The sequence below is a fragment of the Sebastes fasciatus genome, chromosome 17 (assembly GCF_043250625.1).
Source record: "Sebastes fasciatus isolate fSebFas1 chromosome 17, fSebFas1.pri, whole genome shotgun sequence".
Taxonomy (NCBI): Eukaryota; Metazoa; Chordata; class Actinopteri; order Perciformes; family Sebastidae; genus Sebastes; species Sebastes fasciatus.
This window is the reverse complement of record NC_133811.1, coordinates 20,485,224-20,498,276: the sequence shown is the minus strand read 5'-3', so window position 1 is coordinate 20,498,276 and position 13,053 is coordinate 20,485,224. Positions and strand designations below refer to the sequence as shown.

General features: G+C 39.2%; 1 long non-coding RNA gene across 1 annotated transcript; it reads left to right on the top strand.

Annotated features, from left to right (window-relative positions):
* Positions 1-12,090: 12,090 nt before the first annotated feature.
* Positions 12,091-12,792, top strand: LOC141754721 (uncharacterized). Its single transcript, XR_012590711.1, has 3 exons — positions 12,091-12,272; positions 12,377-12,445; positions 12,504-12,792. It is a non-coding gene; the product is annotated as an uncharacterized LOC141754721 (long non-coding RNA).
* Positions 12,793-13,053: the final 261 nt, after the last annotated feature.

Genomic DNA, 13,053 nt, shown 5'->3' with positions numbered 1-13,053 from the left:
TTCGCTCTGAAATCTCTCCATTCATTTTTTACTTGAATTTCCCTCAGGATCAATAAAGTTACTATCTATCTATCTGTCTATCTATCTATCTATCTATCTATCTATCTATGGTGTCCAAACAAATGTGTATAAGGGTTCACTTTTCTTCAACCTTTCAGTCAGCACCGCAGGGCATACACACATAGGTAACAAATAACAGGTGTATGCAAGTCCCAATATAAAGTCATTGTAAGCTACAGCAAAGTCAAAATTGAATTGATAACTGGCCTAAACAGGTTGAACTGAAGACTCTCGAGGCAAGTCTCGCGAGAGCACTTTGAGGGTTACCTTCCAGACACGACCCAGCATCACCTCTGATGAGTGATGCACAGGTGGAGGTGATTAGTCTAATTAATTAGCTAACACGGTGGTGTTGGGAGGAGGATGGCGTCCGTCCATCTCTGTGTGCTGTTGGAACAATACACGGACTATTGCTGGAAAAAACGTGTACTTTTTGGGGGATTTTTCCCCACAAAAAACTCAAAGGAACTTTTTCTGAAAGTGAGGATGAAGAAGGACATTTTTTACGCAGTGAGACGTTTAGCCGAAATTGGATGCAAAAAAAAGCTACAGCATGGTAACAGGCTACACCTGACGACTTGTTTGGCAGCAGAAAAGCAGGGAGGGGCGGGGGTGCACAGAGCAGGTACAGAGCAGGAGGGAGAGGAGGAGAGAAAGAGAGAGGAGTGCGGTGCACAAATAACAGACAAGATGAGTGACAGTCGGAAACGAAGCAGCATGTAAAATTATGGTACTCTGGAAATTATAGGGTTTAGTATAATTATATTGAATAATTTAAGTGATACATGTGCACACATACTAATTATAGGTCAACACAGCACTACATTTGGCTGAATTATAAAAGTCAGAAGTGGTAAAATGAAGAACTGTTTGGGAGCCGAAAGAGCCGGATCTTCTTGGTGAGCTGAGTCAAATGATCCTGCTCACTAAAAAGAGCCGGACTTCCCATCACTACCTGTAAGGTTTTCTGGTTAATGTCGTTAAAAGCTCATCTGGATGGAAAACACAGTTTCTGGCAGTTTGATTTCTCTGTTACCTTGACACTGTCGTGATCACGTATTGCCATAGCAACTAAAAGGTGGTGGAGTTGTTGTGCAGTGCCTTGAGGTAGTTTTTCATTATTTATCTGGTCTCACTGATTTTTATAAGCCTCAAATAGAAGTAGAATAGACCATCCTTGGATGTGAACATCCGTGAGACAACTCATAATAACTTAATTTATTTATTTATAAATTAATGTATTTTGGTGTAACTTATAGGCTTTGAAAGCCAGACATACAGTATTAAACCAGTAAGAGTGCACAATTGCTAAAACTTTGGCTGCTTTCACAGGGACAGTTCTGCAGCTACAGTAACAATAACTTTCATTATCAATTAATCTGTATATGTGACCCGCTCTATCAAAATGAGTCGGATGTCGCGGCAGCGCATTCTTGTAAAAACACGTTTTTTTATGAAAAAGTGTGTTTTGAGTTTTTTTTTTTTTTATGCGTTTCTGAATAAATAAAGTCTCAGCTTTAATACAAAGTAAGAATCAATGTAAAATTCAAATGATGAGTCTAGTTTTGAAGCTCTTAAACATAACGTTGTCGTAAAATTTTTACCGGAAGTCTGCTGTATTGACTCGGCTCAATAGAGCTGGTTGACAGAGGAGATAACGGGCTTGACAAGATGAATTCACGTGAGGAAAACATTGCTCGACTTTTAAATTAAATTCCTGTTAGAGGTGCTACATCTAACGACAACTGGACCGACTTAAATTCAGATTATTTCCCCGCACCGGGTGATGAGGACAGCGGGTGCGCCGAGTCGGGTCGGACACCCGGCTAACGCTAGAGGCTAGGCTAGCTCTCAATCCGCTGATCAGGACGGAGAAAGAGAGTTGGAGGAAGGCGAGGAAGAAGATATTCCACTCATGGCTGAGCCGATGATGGCACGAAATGTCTCTGATTATAGTTATTAAATCAGGACAGTGTTAAAGAGACTGAGATCGCCCGGCCGGGAGTACCAGTGTAGCTGCAAACTGTAAAACAGCGCCGCTCTCTACACCGGAGGAGATGAGAGAAGACGCGACCAGATGAAAGAAATGACTGATGGTAAGTTCTTATAGTTAAACTACACTATCCTTATTTTATCTGTTTGTTTTAAAGACTTTTAAAATCTCTAGAGCAGGCTAAGAAGCATTAATAGCAGCTACTAATGTGTGTGTCAGTGTGTGTAGTCTATAGGTGTCTGTCTGTCTCAGGTGTGTCTCTCTTGGAGGATATCATTTTAAATAGCAAAAGAAATAGCTTAACATATAGTAAAATAATATGTTGTATATTAATCTGATATCACATGGTGAATAGGCTATGTTAATGAATATAGGGCTTTATTTATATATGATAATGATCAAGCCTCATTCAACAATGATTCAACATGATTTAGCCAGCTTAAAATCTTTGAGATGACTTGATTTTTCACTTTATGCTTTTCCCTTTATGTCATTTTGTAGATGAGAAACATCTGGATCTCCTTGAGAAGATCAGCTCCCACATGACCCTGTCAAAGGACGCAGTGAGCTCCAGGAGAAGCCAGCAGAACGAGCACAGGCACCACATTTCATAGTCTTTCTATTATGTCTATATTTCTATTATATATAATATTATATAATATTGTACATACATAATATGTACATAATATTTGTTAATATGTTATCCATTTTCTAGTATGGTTTTTTATTGTTTGGATATGGACTTGTAAGTTTGTGCATGTACCTGTGTGCACATGGCTCCATATTTAATATTTTTAATTGTGTATTCTTCATATAATTATTATATTGAAATAAACATATATACTATATATTATATCATATGTACAGTATATTTTTTTTATGTTTTATCAATTTTATTCCATACATTTTGGATTCTTTTCTACATGGACTTCTAGCCCTAACTACTGTACTGCTTGTGGTCATACGCGTGCACGTGGCCACGTGCACATCACGTGCTCGTGACTATGTGCACATGTATGTATGAAAGTATGTGTAGGCTAAATTATGAAATGTTGGTTGTCACTTTTGACCAAGAAATATTGTGTTCATTTAGACTTGAGTCTCAATAAATGTGTTTTAATCAATGCAAAAAATGGCTGAAAATGAATTCTTATCTTTAATGCCCTTTTTCTCAAAAGTAATGTTTCATGACAGTCGAACTTTGAAAGAGCATATCTCATCGAATATTTGTCGTAGAAAGATAATCTTGGTATTGCCATAAAGCTGAGACTTTCCTCTTTACAGTCAGACAGATAACTCAAAATGTGTTTCGGGGTCAATGTGACTCATAATGATGGAGCAGGTCACATATTGTGTTTATGACTAATCCATTTATTGTTTATGAAATGTCAGAAAAATAGTGAAAAATGGCCAAAATAGTGAAAAAGAGATAAATATACAAGACAATTTCATTCTTTGTTGGTGTATTTTTCTTGTTTCTGTGGTTATGTGGCCAAACATGGATGAAGTGATGTCGTGTCATGTCAAGAGGCGGTCCCAGCCTCTGTAAGAAGTACATTTTTGGAGCCATTTGTAAACAAGTATTGAAAGTTTTACATTCCTAAGAAAAGGCCTGAGACCAGGACAGAGTGGACTTTTGTCAACGAGACTGGAAGAAGCTTGAATGATTAGATTATGATTGAGAGAATAAACGCTGTGTGCTAAAATATTTAAATTATTAAAGGGATACTTCACCCTTAAAGGGACTGTTTGTAACTTTTTAAGCGTATAAATGTAGCGGGTCGGCACACATGCGCGTTCGCATATGCGCGCTCGCGTGTGGCTGGAGCCTCGTCTCCGCTGCCTGCTCTCCTTCACTCAGACAGCGCCCGCGTTCTCGCGTACTCGCGCTCCACCTCTAGACGTGAACGCGCGCTCACTCCACACTGCAAAAGAGTTAGTTTAGCTCTGAGAATATCTAGTGAATGTAGAGTGGACGTTTGTGCAGAAATAAATGCTGCAGCTCCTCCAGACCAACAGAGGTTTTCCGTGTCTTGTGAAGTGACGGGGCTCCTCCACGAGTTACGTTATCGTCTCGTTACCGACCGGGTGCCGGTGTTTTCGGCTGCCGGCTGTGGTCGGGAGGCGATAACGTAACTCGTTGAGGAGCTCAGCTGCTGAAGCTTGCGCTGAGGCAGGAAAAGCCACCACTAGGATCAGATCTAAATCATGTTCATGGAGAGACCTTCGTCTGGTCAGCTAACATTACTGCCAAGCAGGTGAAATATAGAGTGATATTGTGGTTTTAGCTGACGTGTGTCACCTCACTGTTTTGAACGATGCTCGTTCATGTCTATTTAGAGCGAGCAAGCGCGAGCTCGACGCTGACTTTCGTTGATTTCACGGCCACAGGTGTCGCTGTTAACAAGCATTTCTGAATCTTACAAATGGTCCCTTTTAAAATGACAATTTGTATCTCAATTAGTTACACACACACACGTTACCTTGATGAGTTGTTTGAGAATTTGTAAACCTGGCCTCCATTTACTTAATTTCATCAAGGATTTACTCTGTTTTCGGATTCTATGTTCACCATGGAGGCATTTGTGAAATTCAAGGTAACATGAGGAGAGTAATTAACAACATAAATGGTCCTTTTGTGGCTGAAGTATTAGTTATGTTAATGAAAAAACCTTGTGCATAAAACATGCTAAGAGTCGGAGACGTATTGTAAGGTGAGGTAAAATCGGAGAGACAGCAATTGTGGTGTGAATGAGCGATTTTAAATGGAGTACTTGAGTAAGTGAGCAGAAGAAAAGAAAATTCGGTACAAAAAAAGCACAGAGAGTGCAGAAAATGAAGAGGTGAGATGAGAAAGACAGAGGGGGGGACATAAATTATGAAGCGACTGGAATAGCTTGCATGACAGAGAGGGAGGGACATGAATTGTAAAGAAAATGAAAGCCCCCACCAAGTGATACGCAATGACCGTAGAATCTCTCCAGCACTAAAGGCATTTAAAACAAGCGAGGGAGATACAGCAGAGAGCTGATGACTGAAGCGAACAAAGAGGGGAGGGGGGCCAAGAGAGGGAGAATGAGTGAACGAGACAGAGAGAGATGGTGAATGAGGTAGGGAAAGAGAGGCAGGACAAGAGAAATGGGGAACAAATGCATCGGAGGGAGTTAAAGAGTGAATAAATGAAGCAGCAAGAGAAAGCAGGGAATGATAATGATCCTTGTGGAGTTAAGGGGGAGAGCATTAGGAAGGAGCAAGGTGGAGATAAAGTGAGTGACGGATGAGGGAAGCGTCAGAGAAAAAGGAAACGGAGGGAAATGAATGGTGAGGACAAGATGACAACAGAGATAGAAAGGTGGAGGTCTTCTCTCATTTTCTTATACGTTATCACTTACTGCCATCCCATCATTCAAGGGCTTCTTTTTTTGTCTGCCTTACAGTGTCTCTTGCTCACCTGCTCTTCATTTCTTTGTCCCATATGGGTATCCTTTTTCCTCTGTATTTTTAGACATTTATTTCCTGGCAAATTAATTTAGCCACTAATACATCCTGTCTCTTGTTGTGTTATCCACTCACTGTCCAATCTAGAAAACAAGGATAAAAATGTAAATGTTTCCTTTGGTTCATCACAATTTACTCAGGCATAGTAACAGTCGCAATATCTCTTACACTGGGGATGCATTCTCTGAGGTCTTACCTATCCATAGAGACCAAGATCATGCATATGGACCTGGTAGTTGTGGAGCTATTCTTGATTTATTTTTGGTATGCCTGTCTAGGCGAACCACTCCTTCCAGCACCGGGGCTCTAAACTAACCTTTTTCACCATCCTCCCGGAACCGTCCCGAAATACAACTTAAGCTGTCCCGAAATGAATGCGGACTGTCACAAATTTAAAATCTTTGTTTTTCTACATTATCATTAATTAATAATTCAAAGTGACCTTTAATATAAATTGAAAAGTGGTTTATTTTTGTTTTGTAATTTATGTATAATTTATCCAAAACTCTTTTTTTTAAAATTTTAAAACGTCATTAGTCTTTTTTTTAATATATATAATTTGCATGTTTGTTTTGATTTTGATGTTAACAATGCAGCTAAGTTAAATTAAAATATTTTTTATGTGTAAAAAGAAGCACATATGGGCCCCCAATAAGCTAGAACCGACCCTGCTAGCTGTGCGTCTTAAAGTTGGAGGAGCTGCTGGACAAGATGCAATTGTCATTGGGAGAGGAGCAGCATGTTGCTACGGACATAATGTAATGGAGAGATCTCTTGCAGCCTTATTACCCAAAGGGGGTGAAGAGGAGTAAGGAAATAAATATGTGGTTAACATTAGCAACATGATTTAAGCTGAGTTTTGACTCCTTATAGTTAAAGGGACTATTTGTAACTTTCAGAAATGCTTGTTAACAGCGACACCTGTGGCCGTGAACTCAACGAAAGTCAGCGTCGAGCTCGCTTGCTTGCTCGCTCTAAATATACCTGAACGAGCATCGCTCAAAACAGTGAGGCGACACACGTCAGCTAAAACCACAATATCACTCTATATTTCAGCTGCTTGGCAGTAATGTTAGCTGACCAGACGAAGGTCTCTCCATGAACATGATTTAGATCTGATCCTAGTGTTGGCTTTTCCTGCCTCTGCGCAGGTAATTTTCTTTCAACTCTCATCCCAAATTTGTCCCAAAATGAATTTTCATCCTCCCCGATCATATTGTTTCGGCCCCGGGACGACAGAATGTCCTTAAGCTCGAGCCCTGTCCCGCAGCCTAAGCCTTAAGAGGTTAAAATAAATCCAAAGCTTGACAGTTGAATTGATCTGCATTGCATTAAGAAAAAAAAAATGACCTGCATCCAAGCTGTTCCTTAATGTTTATTTATTCATTTATTAATTATTTAAATAGAAAATAACAAACTATAAAATAACAAACTCTCTCTGTAATCTTTTTGGCCTTGTAGCAGTCTCAAGGGAATTTCTCTCTTCTTTTTTTAAAAGTGTCCTCCAGTGTTTGTTGCTTCGATGCAGCTTTTGTCTGAGTTACCTGAATGAACTGTATTCCGTTAAGTGTTTATTTTCGTCGTCTGTACATCTTTTGAGCGGATTACATTAATACATTACTCTTAATGGACCCTCAAGGTCAGTGGAGTTTGCAAATAAAAGTACACATAGGCCACTAATTAAAAACACTTAAAAACAATCTAAGAATACAAATATGACAATGTTAGAAAGACTTGAAATACAGAAGGATTAAGGGCAGCGGCCAATCTATAACTGGCAACAATATCCAACACTACAAAGGCAGTTGTCAAACAGGATGTGTCGGATTGTTGATAATCTTATATGCTGTTTTAAGGAGGACTTGTTCAGTATTAAGATGTGCAAAGGATCTTTGTGTTTTGCCAAACATTCAAAGCTGAGGTTAATAACACCCTGCGATCAGTTTTTGTCCTTCTGCAAAGGGATAATAATATTAATACCAATAATCCTACTACTAATGATGATAATAGTAAAGACTGTAAACCACTCAATATAATAGTCTAAACTTTAAAGCAAACAATTATAATGTAGTTAAAAGAAATAAATAAAGTGTTACTGTTCTGACTAGAGCTCCTTAGCAGCGTGGTCCAGATTTGCCTACTCGCAAAGTTCTGAATATGTTTATGTATATCACATTTCTGTTTCCCCAGATTTTTCAATGTGTGTCATGTTTCATTTCCTCTCTTTCCACCAAAAATGGACCACCAGGCATCTACACCATCCATCACTGTACCAGCCAACAACACAATCAGACAGAGGCAGGTCATGAAGATTTCTGTTAGTGAGAGTTGGACTGTAGCAATTAACTCATTCAAAAAGTATCAAACAAAAATGACATACAGTATACTGTATATCACCTATATGGCTTCATTAATCACATATTTAGAGTGAAATAAACGTGAGCAGATTTGTAGCACTTTTCCAGCAGTGTACATTGAAGTGAGAGATGACGCCCAGACACTTAGAGTACAATGAAGCATATGGCAATTTTAAGTCTTTTTTCGCAAGGAGCTATTTAACTTCTGAGAGAACTCAATACAAAATCCTTTTTAAAGGTACGTTTGAAATCAGTTTGAGCTTCTCTCAGCCTGCTGTATGAGTGCAAGAAAGTAGACCGAAGTGGTTAGGAGAATTTGCCTTAACATGACTTTGCCACTTTAACCACTGGAGGAAATGTTGAGTAAATGTAGTTGGATCAATACAGGAGCGACAGATTGTTCCTCATTTTATAGCTAAATAGTACGGAATACTTGCTCATAAATGGAAAAAATGTCTTTCAAGGCTTCTATCAAGGCAGGAAATTCAGTTTGTCCACTTTGCTACACCAGTGATTTAAAGAAAGGGAGTTCAGAAAATAGAAAAACGATATAACTTTGCACTTACTCTATTTTCAACTCTTTGAACAACAACATTCTTGGTCAAGGACCTTTTTATAATACCATCCATCTGCAGCGTGTTCTGGGTCTACCTCGGGATCTCATACTAGTTAGTAGGGGTAGGAAATAGAAAACGATTCACCTATGTATCGCAATTGTTTTTTTTTTACGATTTTGCGTTCGCTTGCATTACTGCTGATGCCACACCAATCCGCCAGTCGACCTCACGCTCCATTTTACTCTTACTTGTGAGCCGCCCCAGTGCTTAGGGTCACGCTATGATGAAGCCAACAGAATCACATCATCTGCAAAGAGCAGAAAAGCAATGCTGAGGTTCCTAAACCGGACACTGCGCCTTGAGATCCTGACCTTGACAATCAAAACGGAACGATGACAAGAGACAAACCTGGCGGAGTCCAACACCCCTGGAAAAGAGCTCAGTCCGGTTATATAAGGACCAGGAGAGCAATACCTCCAACTAATATTAAGGTGTGACTCAGAATTCACTACCTTTTTTATGTAATTGCATGTCAGAATGGTAATAATGTACCAGTAGTTGCTTGAGTTGCTGCTTCAGTCAGCTGATTGGTACTCACCACTAATGCCACTGTGTGAGGTGTCGGAGGTCTTTAATCACAACGGTGACCATATCACAGAGGAGATTATTGTTTTGTTGCCCGCTGAGCATACTGCATATTGAAAGCCTACATGCAGCTCAAATCATACTTCTGCCTTATTAAACATTCACAAAAAAATGATAAAACGTAGCAATTTTATACTTGACAGTTTAATTGTCTCTCGTCTATTATAAAACACAATCATATTATGGTCTATAATCATTTGGTCTGTCATAATATTATTTTTCTTGTTCATTTACCAGACTTTAAAATAAAGTAACTGTCCTTAAATGAACTACTCTTACTTTGATGTATGTATTTAAAAGCATTAAAAATTTAAAAAAAACGTTGCTACACTAAGAAAGTTGATTAAATAAATAATTTAATATATAAAATGAAACATTATTGGCAGTTAAGATATTCAGGCAGTTTAAAACTGCTTTGTAAAGCCCTTTTTCTAACAAATTAGAGTGGCACTTTAGTCACATCTGGTGTGATTTAAGAACTACTAATAGGAGGATGAGATAGACACCACATTGTCAGTTTTTTGTTGATTAAAATTGTGGGAGCAGCATTTTTTGGGAGCTGAAGATTTTCAATATGTGCGTTAGACACTGACCATCCAATCCACCAAATGAGTTTAAAAAGTTTCCAAAACTTGAAATAATGACTTTGTCTCTATTACTGTTAACATCTGCTTCGACAATCTGTTGCAAAAGGATGGTTAAAATATGGAACTGTTAAAACTGACTTTTATTTCAGCTCCTGCAGTGTTGTAGTCAGACTCCAATTTCACCATAATCTCTGCTTAAAAAGTTAATTACTTTGAGTTTTTGGTCTACCATGTACCATCCTAATGCAAGGTGTGTATGTGTGTCTTCAGCCAGGTCAGACCAGGTTGTATATAACAGTATAGGATAGAGGAGAGAAGAAGATTAGAGGGAGGAGAAGAGAGAAAAAAACAACGGGAGGAGTTCAGGGCAGGTGAAGTGTGAAGAGGAGGTGAGGAAAGGACAGGAGCTGAAGAGAGGAGTGGGGTAAAAAACAAGGATGAACAAGAGGAGAAGTGTACCCACGCTGAGACAATTAGTCCCACCTGCAGCTCACTCAAACTGTGAATACCTGTAAACTTGTGTCAGGGTGTGTGTGGGACGCACACACGGCTTGTGTGCCTGTGGTAGTGTAAGGTGTGTCAGTGCATCTTTTAGGCTGTGTGGGATTACATTGTGTCTGAATAGTCTTCGTTTCTTATATATATATTATATATATATATATATATATATATATATAAATTAGGGCTGTCAATCGATTAAAATACAATTGCATGATTGTCCATAGTTAATCACACATTTTCATCTGTTCAAAATGTATCTTAAAGGGAGATTAGTCAAGAATTTAATACTCTTATCAACATGGGAGTGGGCAAATATTCTTGCTTTATGCAAATGTATTTATATATTCATTATTGGAAATCAATTACCAACACAAAACAATGACAAATATTGTCCAGAAACCCTCACAGGTACTGCATTTAGCATAGAAAAAATGCTCAAATCATAACATGCCATACTCAAGCACAACAGGCAACAACAGCTGTCAATGTGTCAGTGAGCTGACTTGACTATGACTTGCCCCAAACTGCATGTGATTATCATATAGTGGGCATGTTTGTAAAGGGGAGATTCATGGGTACCCACAGAACCCATTTTCATTCACATATCTTGAGGTCAGAGGTCAAGGGACCCCATTGAAAATGCCAACATTTAGCATAAGTTTGGAGTGTTATTTAGCCTCCTTTGCAACAAGATAGTATGACATTCCTTAGATTTTTCTAGTTTCATATGATGCCAGTATCTGCACTCTAGCTTTAAAACTGAGCCCGCTACAACCTAAAAATGGCAAGTTGGGTTAAAGAAATTAGTGGCGTTAAAACTAATTTGTGCTAATGCGTTATCGCATTAACTTTGACAGCCCTAATATATAATATTGTTGGGCAGTTTTAAGCTGTACATATTTGAATATCAGTGAAGCAATTCCAGAGAGATACAGAGACAACCAGTGAAAGACAGTGGGTTAAAAGAGGAAGATGGAAAGAAAGAGGGATCGTACTGAACAACGTAGAAGAAGAAGACTGCAGCTAAATAGATGGATAGGTAGACAGGTGGGTAAGTCACTTTCATCCCAGTTTGGCTCTAAATACAGCCTTAGTCCACCTCTGTAATGCTCCACCCTTCGTTTCCTCTCTGCAAATGTTCTTTGCTGCTGGCATGATACTCATTTCCTGCCTCATCTCGACACACCGAGTCAGTCCCTGCTGGTCTGTTCCACTGAATAACTTTCATCGTCATTATTATTTGCAGAATGCTCTGCAATTTTCTCCCTGTAACCACAACACAACACAAATAGCCCAGAATGCTGTATGGGCTCTTATCCCTTCTTTCCCAGAACGCCACATTATACTCAGTCTCTCACACACATACTTGCTTTTCTGTTGTCGTGTCAGTACTGTATGTTGTTGTCCATAATAGCCTTTCAGAATATTGTAATTCAAGTGTTGTGAGAGAAAACTAGACTTCTCATGGCTCTGTTTTCAGGCTTTAAAATATCTAGCCCGTGACGGGAGACTTTGGCCAATCACAGGTCATTTCAGAGAGAGGGAGCGTTCCTATTGGCTGTGCTCCAGCTGGTGGGCACAAACTTTCTCATTTTACAGCTAAACAATACACTACAAGATGTTTCTTAAAGGTCACATATTATGCTCATTTCCAGGTTCATAGATGTATTTTAATGTTGCACTAGAACATGTTTACATGCTGCAATGTTCAAAAAAACCTTTATTCTTCTCATACTGCAGCCTGAGTCTGCCTGCCTCAGAGCCTAATTCAGCCTCTGTCTGAAAACCACTGATTCACAGCCTGTCTCCTCCCACTCTGATTGACAGAAAACGCTGACCAATCAGAGCAAACTTCCTCAACAACAACAGCGTCACCCTCCCCCTCCCTCCCGGAGAAGCTCTGGAGAGAGGAGTGGAGGGAGAGAAGCTAGAATAGAGCTTATAAACCACTTTAAAGTTTATAAACCAGAAACTTCACCCAGCGCACGTTACCGGAGGAATCTGATCAGAAATCGGCGACACATGATGAACATCTGCGGTCCAGATTCCAGGTTCTCCTGACGGTTTCTCTCAGGTAAATAATACTATTTATAGCTCTGTTAGTTAGCTCAGTGTTTACCTCATGCATCAACTCTGTAAACCGTAAACATACACTCTGTTTTACGTCTGTCTTTACAGATCCATCTGTGAGAAATGACCGACAGAATCATCCCAGAGGAGAGCAGACAGCTGAGAGCAGATGGCTCTGTTTACATGGAGATACAAAGCTAACCCGGTAGCATGTAGCTAACCCGTTAGCATGTAGCTACATGCTAACGGGTTAGCTACATGCTACCGCTATGAGACGGTGTGTAAACACAGCGACCATCAGGGTGGAAAATAGAAGATGTGAAACAGTAGTCAGTTCATTATTTCTGCTAAAAGATAAATGTATGGAAGATCAGAGTAATGGTATATTATTTACAGTAGTAGCTGTCTCTGTGTTACCATGACTACAGACCACCGGAGCTTAGCTTACCATAGTTTACCAGAGCTGAAGACTTTCTCCTGTACCATGTTAACATAACTAACTAACAGGTGAGATGATTACAAATGCTGTGAATAATTAATATTGTCATCTGTCAACTCAAATAAAGTTTGACTGTGAAACAGAAATGTGTTGTGTTGCTTACAAGTCACTATTTACTACCTGTACTCTGCTACATGCATGACATCAAATATATATAATATATAAATATCATCTGTTTAAACAGTGTAATTACATAAAGCCTTTGTGAAAGAACATTTTATATTTAGATGATGGGAGTACATGAAGCCTGTTCTGCTGGTTCTTGCAGACTTTGCTCAAGTTAGGT